This window comes from Cupressus sempervirens, chromosome 6, assembly GCF_028749045.1.
Source record: "Cupressus sempervirens isolate cs-2001-9-10 chromosome 6, ASM2874904v1, whole genome shotgun sequence".
Lineage (NCBI taxonomy): Eukaryota > Viridiplantae > Streptophyta > Pinopsida > Cupressales > Cupressaceae > Cupressus > Cupressus sempervirens.
The window spans coordinates 575608340-575627730 of record NC_143123.1 but is presented as its reverse complement, the minus strand read 5'-3'; positions in this window follow the sequence as shown (position 1 = coordinate 575627730).

Sequence of the window (19391 nt, the reverse complement as noted above, 5' to 3'; positions counted from 1 at the left end):
TTTACCAACATTGAGAACTTCTTGATGAAGTTCAAGTCTCTTCAATCTATTTTATAGGTTTCTAGAAACACAAAGTCAGATGATGAGTGTATCTTTCTGATACTCTTAAAACTTCGAGGTCCTTATTAGATTTTCACTTCTACCTTCTACTACACTATGGATGCACTAGGTGCATGACATGTTATGCCCTCTTTTGAGACATTTTGTGATAGCTTAACTTGTGAGCAGTCCAAGCTCACTTAGATGGGTTTAGTTACAAGTTTACAATCATAGGCATTGCTTGCCAAGTCACCTCAGGATACATAGAAGCTGAAGCTAAAGCATATATTAGATTCCTCTTCTCAACACTCTACTGATCCATCATCTTCTTCTAAGAAGGAGAAAAATAAGATTGAGATTCCTACCTATTCCTATTGTTGGAAGGAACCTCATGATGAGTCACATTGTTTTCAGAAGAGATTTGATGGCTATGAGAAACATATTGCAAATTTACAAGCTCTTCTTCAGAAGAACACTGTTTCCTCTCCATCCCCTTCTACCTCATAGGGGTCTGCCTTTCAGTCTTCTTTCATCTCTTTGACATCTACACCAGATTTTGGATAGGGTCATGCATTATGGGCATCCATTGTATCCCCTTCCTAGGTCTCGTAGATATTAGATTCAGGCGCTTCTTGCCATTTGGCATCTTCTCAAGGGTCCCTCTCCACTATTGAGGCTTCCACTATTCCTCATATTCTGATGGGGAATAACACTGCCCTAATAGTTTGCAGGAAAGGTTTAGTTGCCATTTAGGATGGCACATTCAATGATGTATTATATCCTCCATCTTTGTCTACAAACCTTCTCTTGATTTATCAGATTACATGTAGTGGATCAGGGAAGACAGTTGAGTTCATTGCAAATTCAGTCTCCATTTGAGATATTGTAATAGGAGGCCTTATTGCTATAGGGACAGTTGATCATACCACCTGTCTCTACACCTTCTCATACTTTAGTCCACCATCTTCATTATTAGAGCACAACTCTTCTCTTTCGTAAGAGCATCATGTAGTGCAGTCAGGACACTTGAACCTCTGTATTATTCCTAAGATCACTATTTTGATTACCATACCACATCTAGTTGAGGTCTTTTCTCTTCAATAGGATTCTTCTTTAGCTCTACCTAACCCTCCAATTCCATTCATTATACCTCTAGGTGCACTGGTTGAGGATTCTATAGAGGACATTCATCTCCTCTTTCATGATAGTGGAAGCACACCTGCATTGGGGATTCCCTTTTAGGATCCTCATGTTTTCTCCTTTGAGCATCACTTAAGCCTTCCAATTTCACCTCTCATTTAGGGGTTTCCTTGTTTTGTGCCCTTATTTCTTCTGCATTGGAGTTCCATTAGTTTGATCATTTCTACAAGGGCTTCATCATTCTAAGGGGGGCTTTGGTGTCTCTTCTCTCTCTCTCATGGGGGGCTAGTTATACTTATGGTTTTGAGAGAGTCTCTTGAGCCATTTCTTTTTGTTTTTTTTTTCATCTCTTTTTGGAGAGGAGTTTTTCCCTTTGGGTTTTCTCCTTTGTCTTTGATTTACAAAGATTCCTTGTTTTTGGGTACCTGATCAGGCCTTGTTGTTGGGACCAATTTCCTACTTTCATAACTGTACTAGGTTAGCTTATCCCCTTCTCTTAGCTTAAGGGGGGGTGTTAGAGTAATATTTTGTTTTCTTACTACTTAAATTATTTTTATTTAATTAGTTAAGTTATTACTCTTTAATGCTTAAGCTTTCTCTTAGGTGCATTAATAATTAATCCTTTTATTAATTATTAATGTGCAACCTAGCTTTCTTAGGCTTTAGGGTTTTGTTCACCTTTAAGTTTGAACTTTTGTAATTTTTTTTCATTATCTTTGTATACATTTTTCTCTCACTCCATTGCGATTTCCAAGCTGTGCTTTTTTCCTTCTCTAGTTTCCCTTCAACAATAGGTTATTTGCATGCAGGTGTTCTTAGGAAACTGTGAAGTTGGTTTTCTCAACTTCTATAGTGAATAGTTTGTTTGGAAAATATTTATTCTTCTATTTATCCATCACACATTACTTGTAAATCATGTTAGAGGGTTTCACAATCTTATGTAGATCTCTTGTTGCATTTGTAGTACTAACTTTACAATGTTATCAAGTTTTTATAACAAAATCTCTCATGCCACAACCAACTATCATCTATTTTATTAACCAAACAATTCATTTCAGTAGGATTCAATTAAAAAAATTACCTTTAGTTATTGTACCTATTCCAACCAATTTACCATTCTTATCCTTGATTATGCATGTCTTCTCGGTGAATTGGAAATGGTATCCCTTATCAACAAGTTATACTTTAATCCATCAACAAAGTAGACATCTTCAATGTTAGTCTTCCCATCAATTTTAATAGATCCATTTCCTTTAATGGGACATGGTGCATTGTTACCAACTTTGAACACCCCTCCATCATAACTATTAAAATTTAGAAAATTCATTCATATCTCTATTCATATGATGTGAGCATCAACAATTTGTGATTCAATCTAACTTTTTCTTTTCTACATGTGATACTAATGTTTATTCTTCTTTTATAGGACTTTCTTCTTTGATAGAAACAAATCTAATTTGATCATCTTCATCATCAATTTCTAGAAAGTCTATGGATTTGAAAACAAATTCATCATCTTCATCAACAAGGAATCAATCTTTTGTAATCTTTGACGTATATGGATTCCTAGGCTTTGCCTTTCTTTCTCCCTTGAAAAATTAATATGAAAAATGACCAAATTCTTTACAAGTCAAACAATCAAAAGCTTTCTTATCTCTAAGTTCTATTTTTATAAGTAATGTAATACCTTTATCTATCTTCGTTTATTATTATTTCTTAGCTTCACATTCTCTAGCATAGTCTCCACTTGTGCTTGCACTTCTAGTTCACATACTTTTATTCTTATATATATCAGTTCTGAAAGAAGTTAATGTTATGTTCAGATTCTAATTTTACATCAGTCTTTGTTAAAATTCTTGTAATTTCCCAAACAATATTTCCTTGTGAAAATTAGGTGTGATTGTCATCTCCTCTACAATTATTACCTTGTTCTCATAAGAAGGTGCAAATGAATTCATAATTTCCCATACTATTTAATCTTCTATAATAGTTCCATCATAGCTTTTGATTATTGCAATAATCTCTATTATCCTTTGAAAACATGACTTAATGATTCATCTCCTACATTTTAACACTATCTAGCATATCCTTCCAATTTTGTAGTTTAGGTTTCTTTCAAGGTATTTTTAAGTGGCTAATATTCGTAAATTGGCTAATTTTAGAATTTTTTGGCAAGTAATTTGGCTAATAATTAAAATTTTAATACAACTTGAATTGCCACATATTTATAAAATTTAGTTCTAAAATATTCAAAATCGCTCAATAATTTATTTTTCTAAAAAAAATTAAACTCAAAGATTCGCCACAATATTCGATATGTGATTAGATTTGATTCACTAAATATTATATATTTTTGGATAAATTAAAACTAATTCACTAATAATTATCATAATTATTAGTTACTTTAGGGATATATCACTAAGATGTAGTTTTCTCTATTGATTTAAAATATTATGTAAGGATCCTCATAATATTCCATGAGGTAAAAAATAGTACAATTTTGATTTATAATAATATTCCATTGTGATTAATGAACTTTCTATCATTATTGAGATTTTCCAATATTTTCTATATAAATATTATGATTTCAAAATAATTGCCAATATAAATAATATTAAATATATAAAAAATTGAGAGATTCGCTAATTGAGATAATTTTGATTTTCAAAATAATGAAATAATTGCCAATATTTTATATATTTTTCTATAGGGGGTTTTCTTAAAGTTTACCTTGGTTTCTTTACATATCGATTACCTTCCTAAAGAGCTTCTAATAAATCCAAATATCATGAACAAGTTGAAAATTATTTACCTCAACAAATTTTGATTCAGGAGGAGAAAAAATCAATGCCTCTCTAGCATAGATGTTAAACATGACTTGTTCTATTTGTTGTGCATTGCATGAACCCAAATTATTTTCTTATACTATTTTCTTCTTGTCCCTTATGATCATCTAGTAATCAATTCTCATGCATAACAAGTGTGTCCTTATTTTCTCCTTCCTATTGTCATAGTTATCTCCATCAAATTTTAAATTTTCTTTCCTGAATGCCATGGATCTCCTTAAGCTATTTACCATTCATCAACAAGTACTTGGTGCTCTAATACCAATTGTTAGAAAGTAAAGTCCACCAACACAACTAAGGGAGGTGTGGGAGGGGGTTGAATTAGTTGTGTGATAATTATAACTAAAAATAGTCTTATCAAATCCACTTCTAATAAAAATATGTGCAACAAAGACAAGATAAGAAATACGTATAACAAAAAAATAATTACTAGGGAAACCCTTGATCAGAGGGGAAATCATGGTCCAAATGATGTCTACAAGATGATGTACTAGTATACAAGTTAATTTTAAGAGTAATGAGCCCATTAAGAGTCAACTACATGTGATCAACACCTATGAGTCCTTGTTAGGAGACTTCAAATCCTTGCTAGAAGATTCTAACCTTGTTAAAAGATGATAAAAAGTCAATTGAACCCATTATTCAAATTGCTTTAGAAATGTTCCACAAAACATGTCTCTGGGATAACATATTTCAATAATGAACTAACCAAACAAAAAATTCTTTTCTAATACAATTCCTTTGAATTTCTCAGATAATTCTCATCATCATCATCTACTCTACTCTTATCAAATTTGTTGTTGGAATTTTTAGAATAACTAAGAGAGGGGTGAATCAGTTATCCAAGGTCCAAATGAACAAATAAAACTTTTCAGTACTTCAATTTATACTTATGCATGCATTGATCATTCAATATCTTAAACATTTTGCATATTGTTGTCCTAGGTCAAAAAAACTTACAAAAATGTAAACATGAGATACCACAAAATCAATCACACATTTTGACACAAGGATTTTATATGGAAATCCAATTTGGAAAAATCTACTAGTAATATGCTACCAATTTTCACTCTTATCAAGTGAGCCTTGTGAGGAGCCAACCCTATTAAAGGTTACAATGCACACTATTAAATGTGACCTTGATTAAGGGATTTCAATCACCCTTTTAGGATTAAGTCTTATTAGAGGACTTTAGAATATTCCATTAGAATTTCACCCTTTTAATGGATTTTCTTATGACTTAAAGGATTTACTTATGACTGTTTGGTCAACCTTAATCCAAAGGATTTATGAAGACCGATATAGTTGTTAGAAAGTAATAGTAGGACTTGATCTAATAATAAAACAACTCACTTGCATATTATATATCTCACATTCAATCCTCCATTTTGCTTGGAATTCATCCTCTCACTAGTACATTTGGGTTCATTTTTTGACCTTTATTGGTCGAATTTTCGACCCAGTTTTCGACCAAATTTTGACCAATTTCGATCAACCCATTGGTCAATATTTTTTTGGTCAAAATTTTGACCAACTCACTGGTTGGTCAAAATTTTGACCAACCTATTGGTCAAAAACCTTCCAAAGCCATTGCCTAAGTTCAATCAGGAATTGGTCAAAATTTTGACCAACAAAGGTAGAAAAAAATTTAGGCGTTAGTGGAAATTTCGACCAATAAAGGTAGAAAAAAATTTAGGCATCGGTGGAAATTTCGACCAATGAAAGTGGAAATTTCAACCAACAAAAGTAGAAAAAAATTTAGGCATTAGTGGAAATTTTGAACAACAAAGGTAGAAAAAAATTTAGGAGTTGGTGGAAATTTTGACCAATGAAGGTGGAAATTTCCACCAACAGCTAGGTGAATTTTTTTTTCAGTCATTCTATAAAATAGTTCACATGCCTTGCCTATGATATGACATTTTGCAAACATCCTACACTCTCTCATCCGACTGATGATGGATTATGCAGAGTGATCTGAAACCATGATTCTAAAAAACACACACAATCAAATCCAAATGAACTTGCACTACAAATGGATTGTGGAAATCTGATATTGTTAATTTTGCATGCATGTCTACTAGGACAACTATATGTTTAAGTTGTGATTGTCCTGGTAGACATGCATGCAATTTTACCAATATCAGATTTCCACAATCCATTTGTAGTGCAAGTTCATTTTGGATTTGATTGTGTTTTTTAGCATCATGGTTTCAGATCACTCTGCGTAATCCATCATCAACCGGATGAGAGAGAGTGCAAGATGCATGCAAAATGTCATATCATATGCAAGGCATGTGAACTGTTTTATAGAATGCCTAAAAAACATCGATAGTAACTAATATGAAGAATATATAATTAATTATATGATTGAGACAAATCATGTACATTGTATGAAGGTAGTCCATGGCTAACAAGGCCCACCAAAAGATAAAACATATGATAAAAAGAATTATTTTCATGTTTTGAACATATGGGGTACACATAACTTGACTTATTATTGCACAATTCAACTAAGTTCAGTTAATTTCCATAAGGATTGTCCCCATTTAATGGTGAAAATTTTGCCACATTTCAAGCCTTTTGATTATATAAATAAATGGATAGCATGAAAAGTTTAAGTAATGTCAAGCCATTTATTTACTTGATATATAATGTGAATAGAACTATTATGTTGCTCAACAAAAACCACCAAATAAAATTATCATCATGTACCCAAAAAGGGATGGATGGAATGTTGGAACCGACCTCCAACTAACTACTATTGAACCATTCCTCTATATTATAAGTTATAGTGGTGCTCTAGATTTGCTCTATTCCATCATACACTTACATATCATACACTTTACCATAGTCCATACCAACAAGGTTAGAGAGATTAGTTTCATTTGACTAGTATGTGGAAGACCTTGATGTTGAGAAGTTGTGTGATTCACGTTGAGTGGAAGGTGTTTTGGCCCCTTGGAAGGAAGCTTCATCTCTTTTACCGACTTCTTTATTTTTACTTGGAGAAGCATATTGCTTTGAATTGTCCCCATGGCTCCTTGTAGATGATGCCAAGAGTGTCCTTGTTGTTTTCTTCTGCCATAAAATAATGTTCACAAAGTGTTAGAATTGTCTCTAGATGAAAAGAAACTATAAAGGCTCAATTCAAAACCACTAGGTTTGATCAATTCAATGTTCAAAAACTATAATTACCTGGTCCAAAAATTGATTTGTTCAGGAGATCCATAAAAATTGGAAATCTAGAACCGAAGAAAGAATTCATTAAAATTTGTATAGGAATTGAAAAGCCAAGGATAAATTGGACAAATTTTCTTGGCACAAAAAATCTGGATCAAGTTAAATTTGATTTAAAACTAAAACTAACCAGATTTGGTAACTATGTAAGAAAGTCCACCATCTAACACTTTAGCATGCAAAGTCAATCAAAATCAAAGACAACATGAATACAACATTAGATGCCTACAAACAAAGAATATCTTCCTTGATAATGACATCCACATCCCATAATATGATTTAATTTCCCATCCCGTAGGCTTTGACTCAATCCTTGATTAGGCAACTACCATAACACATTAATACAAACTTCAGTCGAATGTTCAAAAATCATTTCCCATAGCTTTCTACAACTATCAATATTTCCTTCCTATCAAACAAAAGCTAGAAAATATACATGATTACCTAAGTCAATAAGCCAGTTTGAGACAACGAACCTCCAACTAAAGTCTGGCTTGCTGGATTTTCAAGATCAGCAAAGTTGAAACCAGATCCCATACCTCCAATTGGTTGACGTGAACCTTGATGTGGTAAATACCCCCCAATGGGACCACTAGCACTTCCACCTCCTGCACCAAATCATCTGTTACACTTCACTCTTGCATTCTTGTCTCCTGATGATGGATCTTGTAGTGTGATCCAAAACATTGATCCTAAAAATACCATACACAATCAAATTGAAAAACAAAAAAATTACTTTTCAAATAGATTAATGTTGATGTAGCTACAAGATTATGCTTACCACAAATTCATTTGATCCAAAACATTGATGTTAAACCACACATTCATTTGATCCAAAACATTGATGCTAAACCACAAATTCATTTGATCCAAAATGATGATGCTAAAAATATTTACACAATTGAATTTAAAAATCAAATTACAGTGTCATTCAAACTTACCATATCCGAAGGGATAAGCAACAACATTCACTGCACCTTTCAAAAAACCTATGAACAAAAAGGATGAAATCACTAAAGAAAAACATTTTTTTCTGGAATGAAAATCTGAGACTTGAAGAAAGCATTTAAGCATTATAACACTTAATAAGATCTAGCTTGGATTAGTCACCTGAACCATAAGCAACATTTCACAAAGAGTTCCACTGCCTCTGCATAAAAATTCATAAGGGGGCATAGGGATTCTTGTTGCTAAAGAAAAGATAAAAGGGTGTACATATGTCATGTAAAGTTAATATGTTGCAATTGCATCAGATATTGAATAAGAAGCCATTGTCTGCACAAAATAAGCATCAAAAGAACATATCATGACACTTAGAAATGGAGAACAATATAACTAGTACATTGACAAATAATTTAAATAGGCTGGAACATACATCAGATTTAATACAAGCGAACTAGGAAAACTTGTCCTAAGACAATTAACTGAATTGTTAAGCACTGACATAATACTTGCATATTTCTGATTCGTTATCTACAACTTAAAACAATAATACATCTACTAAACATACTACAAATCACTCAACAAATTTGAATGTGGTAGAAGAGTGATTAACAACACAGTGAATCAAGTCTATAGGTGGCACTTGCTAGTTTGAGAAGAGATTCAAAAGGAGGCCTAGTTGAGGATGCATTTCAACAACAAGCAAGAGTGAAGAGATGATGCAGACATCACTCTAATGCAAAGACTGGCAACGAATAACATGCAAACATATGCTTATTTTATAAACTTCAACGAAATCTATTTTCTCTTGATCCAAAACAAACTTGCACTACAAATGGATTGTGGAAATCTAATATTGTTAATTTTGCAAGGCATGTGAACTATTTTATAGAATGCCTCAAAGAAATGTGGTCTCTTTGCAAGCCATGATTGACACCATTGAATTGATCTAGCCACATCAATTAACAACAATATTTTAATAAATAGAAAACATTGAATTATGAAAGAAAATGAGCATTCTATCCAATCAAATTGCAATCTTAGTGTATTCACCATTCAATTTAAATATCAATGGATTGTAATGTCCCCTTTTGGATTGTGGAAATCTAATAGCAGAGGTTTCAATGGATTCTAATGTCCCCTTTTTAGTGTGTAGCAATTAATCAGGTTAGCATATCACTAGGTCTTCGTAGACTAACAAGATGGATAGAGGATAAACAAATTGGAGGTATCAGTTATTACCTTGAAATATTTTGAGTTGTCAAGTTTATAGAATTTAAACCTACGTAATATGCTTTAAAAAAGTGTAGTACGAGAAAGAAGTGTTTGAAGAGAGAAAGAGGAGCTATGAATTGGGAAAATTTTTCAGGGAGAGAGGGAGGGAGGGAGAGAGAGGAAATCCCTTTAGGCATATTGATTCTAGGTCAAGTCACCTAGGATTTAGTGTCCCTAGTTACACTTCTCAAGCAACCAAATCAGACTACACTATTGAAAAGGTTTTTAAGCTGGTAAAAATAAATTTATTGTTTCTATGATAAGCTCTCTAAGTGACCTATGTGGCTGCCACCTTGTGGTTTAGACCTTGCAATCAACTGTTTTTAGAACTATCTCCAACATAGTGTAGAGAGTTATTTTCTGGCTATGCCTAAATCAGATATGTAAATCATTTTGCTAAATTAGGTTGCTTATTCTTCCATCAAATTTTATAGTTACAACTCTGTGGTAAAATCTCGATATTATTGATGCATAAGGCTATTTCATGATTTTTTAGTTATTAATGGCATTTCCTTAATATTTGATAAATTGAGTTTTGAAGCTGTATAAAGTGTGGGACATCGCATGGAAAAACAAGGCAATATAAAATATACATTTACTCACCCTAAAGAAAGAAGAACTGACAAAGGACAGCAAAAGCCTCAACAAAAGCATTGATGATTGATTTACCTGAAGTCCCATGGCATTAATAGGGGCAGAAGGATTGTCAAAAGCATTGTGTGCCTCAAAAAGTTCCATGACTATTGCATTCCAATAATCCAAACAAACTTATAACCAAAGAAGAATAACCAGAATAAAAGAGCTTACAATAAAAAGCTTGTAACTGTAACAAAGTATAAGTAGACAAAGCAACCCAAAATCCCAAAACCCACCTTGAAAAATTCAGTGTCATCCACATATGAAATACCAATAAGATATTCAAGACCCATTAGAAGTGCAGTCTAGTTTTCAGGAGTACTTTCAAGTATGCGTATGTGTGACTGCAATAAGCATTTGAACCTTTGATTAGATTAAACATAGTACACTAGTTATAACATATGAATTACACCTTACAAACATTTGAGCACTTGTCACACTATTAGAAGGGACCTTGACAAATTAAATCTTTTGCTCACACAAATTAAATAAAATCACACAAACTATTTAGGTCAAACCAGACAAGCATTCATAAAATGGCAAAAACAACTTATAAATGAAGCAAAGTAATAAGGTGAGTGTTTATCACAAAGGAATGTGCCAACATTAGTAATTTAATATTTATTATATACTTAATAAGAATTGAGAAACATCAAGAATACAAATGGAAAGCCTAGAAGACAAGCAACATGTAAACAAAATAGTTCAAAAGCCATTACTAAGTATTTTACCTTGTAAAAAGAAGTGAAGAAAAGAGCCAGATTCTGAATGAATGCCTGTAAAGCATGGAATGTTAAAGGTAGTATAATTAATACTATGGCACACTGAATCTGACAGTTCAAATTTAGTTCTTAAATAATGCATATGGTTATTGTACCATGGAGCACCATTAAAAATTGCCATGCTATACAACATAGCAACATTAATTATCATTAATGAAACATACATGTTCTTCAGTTGATCCATTTGCATAGGCCTTTGGGATTTTCATTCCAGGTGGAAGAATAGCCTAACATAATGAATATTAGAATATATTTTTAGATATGTACAAAGTAAAAGATGTGTAAAGAAAAAACCAAAAAAATAGTTTTTTTGGAAAAGAGGGGTAAAAATTTATTAAGACAGAAAGGAATACAACAAGGAGAGCTCAACAAGGAGCTCAATCCTGAGCAACAAGATCATCAAATTCTTGCACCATCTCAAAGGATAGTTGCCTCCTATCCCTAATATTCCAACTCGGATCATGACTAGAAGCCCATTTGGCTAAACAATTAGCAGCTCTGTTCCATTCACGAGGAATATACGTGAAACTGATGAACTGAAAAGAGGTAGAGAAGAGAATAATCTGCTTAACAACAGTGGCCAGCTGCCAACTAACATCCTCAAGCTCCTGCAAAGAAAGCATGTTCACCACCACTTGGGAATCAGACTCACAGATAATCTTACTCCATCCTCGCAAGCAACACTCTTCCATAGCATATAAAATAGCCTGAGCTTCCATGAGATTGTTAGTATAATCACCCTTATGAATTGAGAAGAAAAATTTAACATCCCCAGAACTACAACGAGCCACTCCCCCAATACCAGTAGGGCCAGGATTCCCATGGGAAGAACCATCAGTGTTAATTTTTAGAACTCCATAGGGAGGAGGAGTCCAATGCCCACCGCAGTTAACCCGACCCTTCCTCTGATGGTGAAGCTGCCTGGACACAGAAGGAAACCTATGAGCTGCAGCCCCATCCTGAAGATGAAAATTGAGACGATTACAGATAGCAAGATCAACTGGATCCATACCCCCATCAAGCTCACACTTCACATGAATAGTTTCCTGAAGAGAATGTGATATTTTCCACCAAAGATGCAAAACACCAAGTCGAACATCTTGGAATATGCGACGATTCCTCTCCAACTAGATATGCCAAAGCATGAAAGATGGGCCAGCAATCCAAGCAGCATGGAGAGAAGAAGACTTGGAGGGAGCACTACCTAAGCGGGCCTAGAACTCAGGCAAAGAGGAAGCATGCCGACAAGAGCAACCCCAAGCGCTCCACCAAAGGTGCCATATCTGAGTAGAATAGGAGCAATGGAAGAACAGATGGGAGACATACTCCTCTCCATTACCACACAAAACACAATAAGAGGGGCCCTGAAATCCACGTTTACAAAGATTATCCTAGGTAAGACAATAGTTGTGAGCCACTAGCCACATGAAAAAATTGCACTTGGACCAAGAAACTTTATTCCAAACTTGCTTCCACCAAGGGACCTCAGCATCCCCAAATAATTGTCTAGTTATCTCCTGATACCTAGCAAAGACATGATATTTACCAGACAAGGTACCACCCCAAGCCAAAACATCTGGACCAAGCAAAGAGGAACACTCTCTAGAGGCCAAAATTTGAGAAAGCTCTTGATGACCCATGTCTGTACCTCCAGGAGGCCAATCAGAAGAATGCTTCCATCTGTAACCAACAACAGGTGCCAATTGATAAGGAGTCTTGTAATGAGCCACTTTATCCCATCCAGTGGAAAGAAAAGAGTCACAAAGAGGCTGAAGATGAGGGTACATGGATAAAATGGAAGGGAATCCATCCCAAGCATCATACCAAAACAAAGCCTGAGAACCGCCTTTACATATCCAGAACAAACCCCTCTTCGCCAACATCGCACCTATCTTCAAAGTATGCTAAACCATTGAGCCACGACCTTCAAGAGGAAGTGCAAAAACAGAGCAAGGATCAGCACCATGAAAATATTTATGAGTGATAATACGAGCCCAAAGTTGATGTTGTCCAGAGCACCATCGCCAATAAATTTTAGCAGCCAAAGCTTGACTACTCAAGAGAGCAGATCGAAGACCAAGACCACCCTCCTTTTTAGGCCTACAAACAGTTGCCCAATTAACCAAGCTCCATTTAGTACTACGCAAATTACCACTCCAAAGGAATTGTCGGGAAAGAGCATCAAACTCCTTGAGAAAGTAAATAGGTGCAGCCTGAACCATGCTTCTATAAGTAGGAAGAGCTTGGATAACAACTTGAAGAAGAGTAACCCGGGCAGCAGTAGAAAGCCATCTATGAGTCCAATGATTTACCTTATCCTGAAGCTTGGTAATCAAATTTTGCCAAAAGAGACATGGCTGCCTGGAAACAACAATAGGAATGCCAAGATAAGTCAAAGGAGGTGACACAATCTGAAACCATAGGATACCAACAATCTTGTGCTGAATAGAATCAGGAGTGTTAAAAAAGTAAATGAAAGATTTGTGCTCATTAACTTTCTAGCTTGAAGCTGCCAAATAAACATCCAAAGCATGTCAAAAGGCTTCAGCTTCCTTGATCCTAGCAAGACCGGCAAGAGCAGAATCATCAACAAATTGAAGATGGGAAAGAGAAGGTAAGCCATTACCCCACCGCCAACCTTGAATAGAATTTTGGGACACTTGATGCTTAATGAATTTGCCCAAGCCTTCAGCCATGATGATGAATAGATATGGGGAGAGAGGATCACCCTGGCGGAGGCCTCTAGAAGCACCAAATAGTTGAGAAGGTTGACCGTTAATAAGAACAGAAAAAGAGGCAGAAGTAACACAACTCATAGTCCAACTCACCCAGTCAGAGCTAAATCCAAAAGAAAGAAGAATACTCCTTAGGAAGCTCCATTTAACTTTGTCGTAGGCCTTAGCCATATCCAGCTTAACAAACATTGCTCTCTCTCTTGAAGTAGCCATAGATTGAATAGCCTCAGTAGCAATAACCACCCCATCCAAAATTTGTCTGCCAACAACAAAACCACCTTGTTCTTCTGAGATAATACTGGGAAGCCACCTTTTCATTCTCTCAGCAATCAACTTAGTAATAACTTTGTAAACCACATTACATAAGGCAATTGGTCTAAAAAACTTCAATTGATTAGCACCTTCTCTCTTAGGAATAAGAGTCAAGAATGTAGAGTTCAAAGCTCGAAGCATCTGCTTGCTAGCATAGGATTCCTTAACCACCTCCAAAAAATCATGATTAATGATGTCCCAAGATTCCTAAAAGAATTCAACTGGAAAGCCATCAGGACTAGGAGCCTTCCCCTTAGACATGACAAAGACCACCTCCTCCAACTCTTCCAAAGAGATTGGACGCATGAGATAATCATTCATTTTCTGAGTGATAAGGGAAGGAATACATGACAAAATAATATTTGCTTCATTATCAATAGGAGGAGAGTCCTTAGAGAAGAGGGTAGAGAAGTACCAAATAGCCTCTTGGAACAAAGCTGGCAAGGAATTCAGTTGGATACCTTGAGAATTAACCAAAGAAGAGATAGTGCTCTGATTCTGGCGAGATTGCACTATTTTATGGAAAAAGGCAGTGTTTCGATCACCTTCCTCGAGCCAATCAACTCTAGCCTTTTGCTTCCAAAAAAATTCTTCTCGAAGTTCCCATTCTTCTAGAGATCTAGAAGCAAGGGATTCAGCCTTGCCAAGATCCTCTTAGAAACCTCAATCTCTAATCTCCCTTGTGATGACATCAATATCTTCTTGAGCAAGCCTCTTCATAAAGTGAAGGTTCCCAAAGCATTGCCTATTCCATATCTTGAGCTGCCTTTTAACATATTGAAGCCTTTTAGAGAATGAGAACATTGCAGTACCATATGCAGGAGCACCATCTTTCCACCAACAGAAAACAAAATCACGAAGAGAGGAGTCACGAAGCCACATCAACTGGAACTTAAAATGAGGATGCTTTGGAACACAAGCCCCTATAGCAGAAAATTTGATTGGCCAATGATCTGAACCCCTCCAATCAAGGATTTTTGAAGAGATAGTAAGGGTGCCACTAACCCAGAAGCAAGAAACAAGAAATCTATCTAGACGTTCTGAGATAGTAGCAACACCAGTCCTGCGATTATTCCAAGTATAGAGACCATTAGAAGGCTTAACATCAGAGAGATGCAAAAGAGATATATGTTGCCGAAGAAGAGCAGAAGAAGGCCCCAATCTAGCCAAACCACCATGCTTCTCCTCTAGACTTAAAACTGAATTGAAGTCCCCTGCTAACACCCAAGGATGATAAGGATGACAATTTCTAACATATTGAATATGTTCCCAAAGTTCCTCCTTTCCCGCAAGATCAACAGGTGCATACACATTAGTAACCGTGATTACCTCTCCTAAGTCTAGAGCAGAAGCTACCATAGAGAGAGCTGAGCGAGAAGACATCTAGCCAAGGGGAGAAATTTTTTGAGGATCCCGAAATATAGCTAAACCACCAGCACTGCCTATTGCCCCAACACACTGGCATTGGCCACGAGACCAAATGCTAGAGGCATGTTGGACCATAGACTCCATAGAGAGCTTAGTCTCTTGGATACAAAAAACATTAGGACTATGATTAACCACCAAGTTATGAATAGCTTTTTGTCTAGGGATGCTATTCAACCCCCTAACATTCCATGAGAGATATCTGCAACTGGAGATATTTTAGTTTTGTTAATACATTGTAGAGATATTTAGAGGACAAGCCCTTAAAGCGATATCATAGCAATAGAATAAATAACATTAAAAGAAGGTTAGTAAACTAATTCCTCTAGTATTTTAACCAGTTAACTGACACAATTGTGATTTTACTCACTCCTTTCAAACATGAATGTGTCGCAATTTTCTTGTATTTGCAAGAAGATAAATAAAACCCACCTAAAATCACAAATTGTAAAAATTTCATTCACACTACCTGCAATTGCACCATGAAGATTATATAAAGCTTCACAAATTGTGCATTGTAGAAGTCCCCAAAATTGAGTACTACAACCTAAATAGAGACTATCAATTAGGCATGCAAGGAGAACAAATAAAAAAGAACCTTACTGCTACAGTAAAGTTACTCACAATACAATTAAACGAATGGGTAGAGAGAATATGCTATATAAATGCAAGGATGGATACCTCAGTTAAGCATTGCAAAGCCAAATTTCTGCAAGCGGGCACAGGAAAAAGATTTAGCAAAGTATCGAGCTGTAAGTATCAAAGACAAACAAATGGTTAGCAACATTACAAACTAGGAGGACTCTTTGACACACATAAAGATAGACATCACCATGTTTTAGTAATTTAAAGCATTCAACATTCTTATTTAAAGCAATATGTGATAATAAATTAAATAAGGAGCAAACAACATTTAGATAAGATGATATATGCTGGATGAGAAACAAACCAGGGGAGATTCAAATATATAACCAAGAGGAATCCATGATAAAAATGCATGAAGAGTGGCTAGAGTTGCCCTTATAAGTTCAGCATGTTGTGATGCCGATAATACATAGAGACACAGTTCATGTATAAGCTGGAATTCATTGCAATTATCAAAGAGTTGACTTAGATTGCATTGAAAAAAATTATTCAATATATCCATTCAAATTTTATAAATAGAATTATCCATCAATATTTTATAAAAAAATTTCCCCATCTTTTCAAAATTCAACCATTTGAAATAAAAAATTCAGAATTAAAACAGAAGGATTATTATGCTATCTTCTATATAGAAAACCCAGTTCTGAGCAATTGTCTATTAAGAATCATAGAGTAAAAACCTTCCTCGATCATGTAAAACATAAGAGAAAATCCCTTTGGCCAAAAGACAAGCTCATTTGTAATTTTTGTTTGAACTTTGAGGTCATAGATCTTACGTGTATCGATTTTGCATTAATGTACTATCACAATAGTCATGATTGTAAGCATTTGACTTTCAATTTGTAATAGCTATTGAAGCAATGTAATCTAATTTTTACACAGACCCCCTTATTTTAATAGCTGACTCCAATGTTTTATTCATTTTGTGAACCCAGCCTTACCATGTTTGGCATTGCAAGTTCAATGTAACCTCATTAAAAATTGATACCATTGCATCCATTGTTGTTACAACATTTTGTTGAAGTGTTTTCAGACTTGTATAATACAGAAAATCTCTGTGATTTAGCAATCTTTTGGACCCAATTCCTAAACTGCATGTTCATTATTAATGCAAAAAAATGTGTTTTGTACAGTGGGTACAAGTGTTAATGTATAAATGTGAAGGAAGATTGAAGGTCTTGGTTGAATTCTACTGAAACCCAAAATATAAGGTGGATTTGTTAGTTTGGGTAGGCAATCAGATGTGCAACATATAAATTTTTTCTGCCAGAATAGCCTATAATTTTAGGATTCAAGTAAGTTGTGTATCTGCAACTGGAGATATTTTAGTTTTGTTAATACATTGTAGAGATATTTAGAGGACAAGCCCTTAAAGCGATATCATAGCAATAGAATAAATAACATTAAAAGAAGGTTAGTAAACTAATTCCTCTAGTATTTTAACCACAAAAATATTTCAAGTGTTTTTACTTATATGGATACATGCAAGCACACAATGCAAGACATTTAGTAGCCTTCCTTGTTGCCTTGATAGCAGCAAGCGAAAAAAATTTGAGTTGACTGTGTGATCTGAGGATCTAAATTGCTGATTCTGGTAAAAGGCCATTTACAGATACGTGGTTCAAGAAAATGGATATAAACAAAGAAAATTCTTTATATATATTTATATATATGTATGTGTGTGCTTGTGTCTGTGTATACATGTGTATAAATACTTCCATACATACATACATAAACATCTGTATTACATAATTGCTTAACAAAATATTCAGATATTTCAAAGTTTGCCTTCGTAATTCAGTGACTCAAAAAATATCAATACACAATGAAAATATAATCAATATACAATACTCTTCACATTGCTTTCATCAAATGCATGTGCGATGAGTTTGTTAAAAAGGTGTAGATTCACTTGCTTACATCATTTCATACCTACTTGGCTAAAAATATTATCAGACATCGTATGCAGAATCTGTTGCCTTGTAGGATTGTCTAGTCTAGGTGCCCTGGACTTTCCCAAATTGGCATTCTTGCACTTAACATTAGTACTCCTACAGTGATACATGATCAACTCCTGATCTTTTCTATAAGGTCAGAACAAGATGCTTATCTGATCTTTTTAATCCTGCTAATTGAAACGTGTCTTATAAAATTTAATTAACAAAGATATAAAGGCTCATTGTCCCTAATTACATTGATATCATCGATCTCTGCACCATCTGGGTTCAGTACAATGGCTGCTCTGCATCCGAATGTTTGCCCTGCTATCAAGTACACGAGGCATATTATTGAAGAGATAATATTTTGAAAAAGAACTTTGAATTTTCTCAAAATTAAACGAACACATCTAAGCAATCAAAATATAATGCCAAATTGCTAGAATCTACCTGCTATTTGCAATAGTTCCTCCAGTGATGAAGGCAAAACAATCAATTTTCCACGTAATATATCTGATTTCTGAGTGCTTGGATGAGATAAGTGTATTGTTACTCTTTTGGATGGACTTGCAACTGATTGATGGTCACAAATGGGCACATCACCGGCGGACAATACATCCTTCCATACTGACAAGCTCAAGGTTTTTTCAACTGGATTCCTCTTTATTCAAATAATTGGATCCTATAAAAACGGTTAAACTTTTTATATGATGAGAAAATTTTGAATGAGATTATAGAAGATTGTTTATTTATGTTTTAGATCGATTACTGAAGTAGGATATAGTTATTTACATGGTGGAGAGCACTATGAATATGCTGCAGAAGTGGGAGAAAGTTGTAAAAAATGGTGAGAAAGAAGTGAGTGTGGCTGAGGATTCAAGGGTCTAAGTTCAGACGTTATTGCCTGTACAGCATTTGGCAGCAGCTATCTCCAAGGAGAGCATGTTTTTCACTTGCTGGCACAACAAATGTCCTTGGCCTGTCAGGTTTGTGCAAAATTAATGCAGGTTCCTTGCCATAGGTGAGATTCAGTTATTTGAAAGTTATGTTTCTTCTTCAAATATTTGCCTTTCAAAAGAAATAGAGAAGTACGTTGGAGGCTCAACAAAGAAATTGAGAGTGCTTTGAAAGATCTTATTATGAAGCGAGAAAAAGCTGGTGCAAACACTACTCAATGCTATGGTAATGATTTGCTGGCTCCATGATGAACACAATTAAAGATATGAGGAGATCTGAAAGCTACGAAGGCCTCACAATAGAGGAAATCATAACTGAATGCAAAACATTTTTCGTTGGCCAGCAAGAGACTACAAGTAATTACTTAACATTTGTCATTGTTCTCCTGGTGATGCATCCTGAATGGCAAGAGAAAGCACACTCAGAAATACAACAAGTCTGTGGAAATTCCCATTCAATATCTGAGACATTAAACTAACTAAA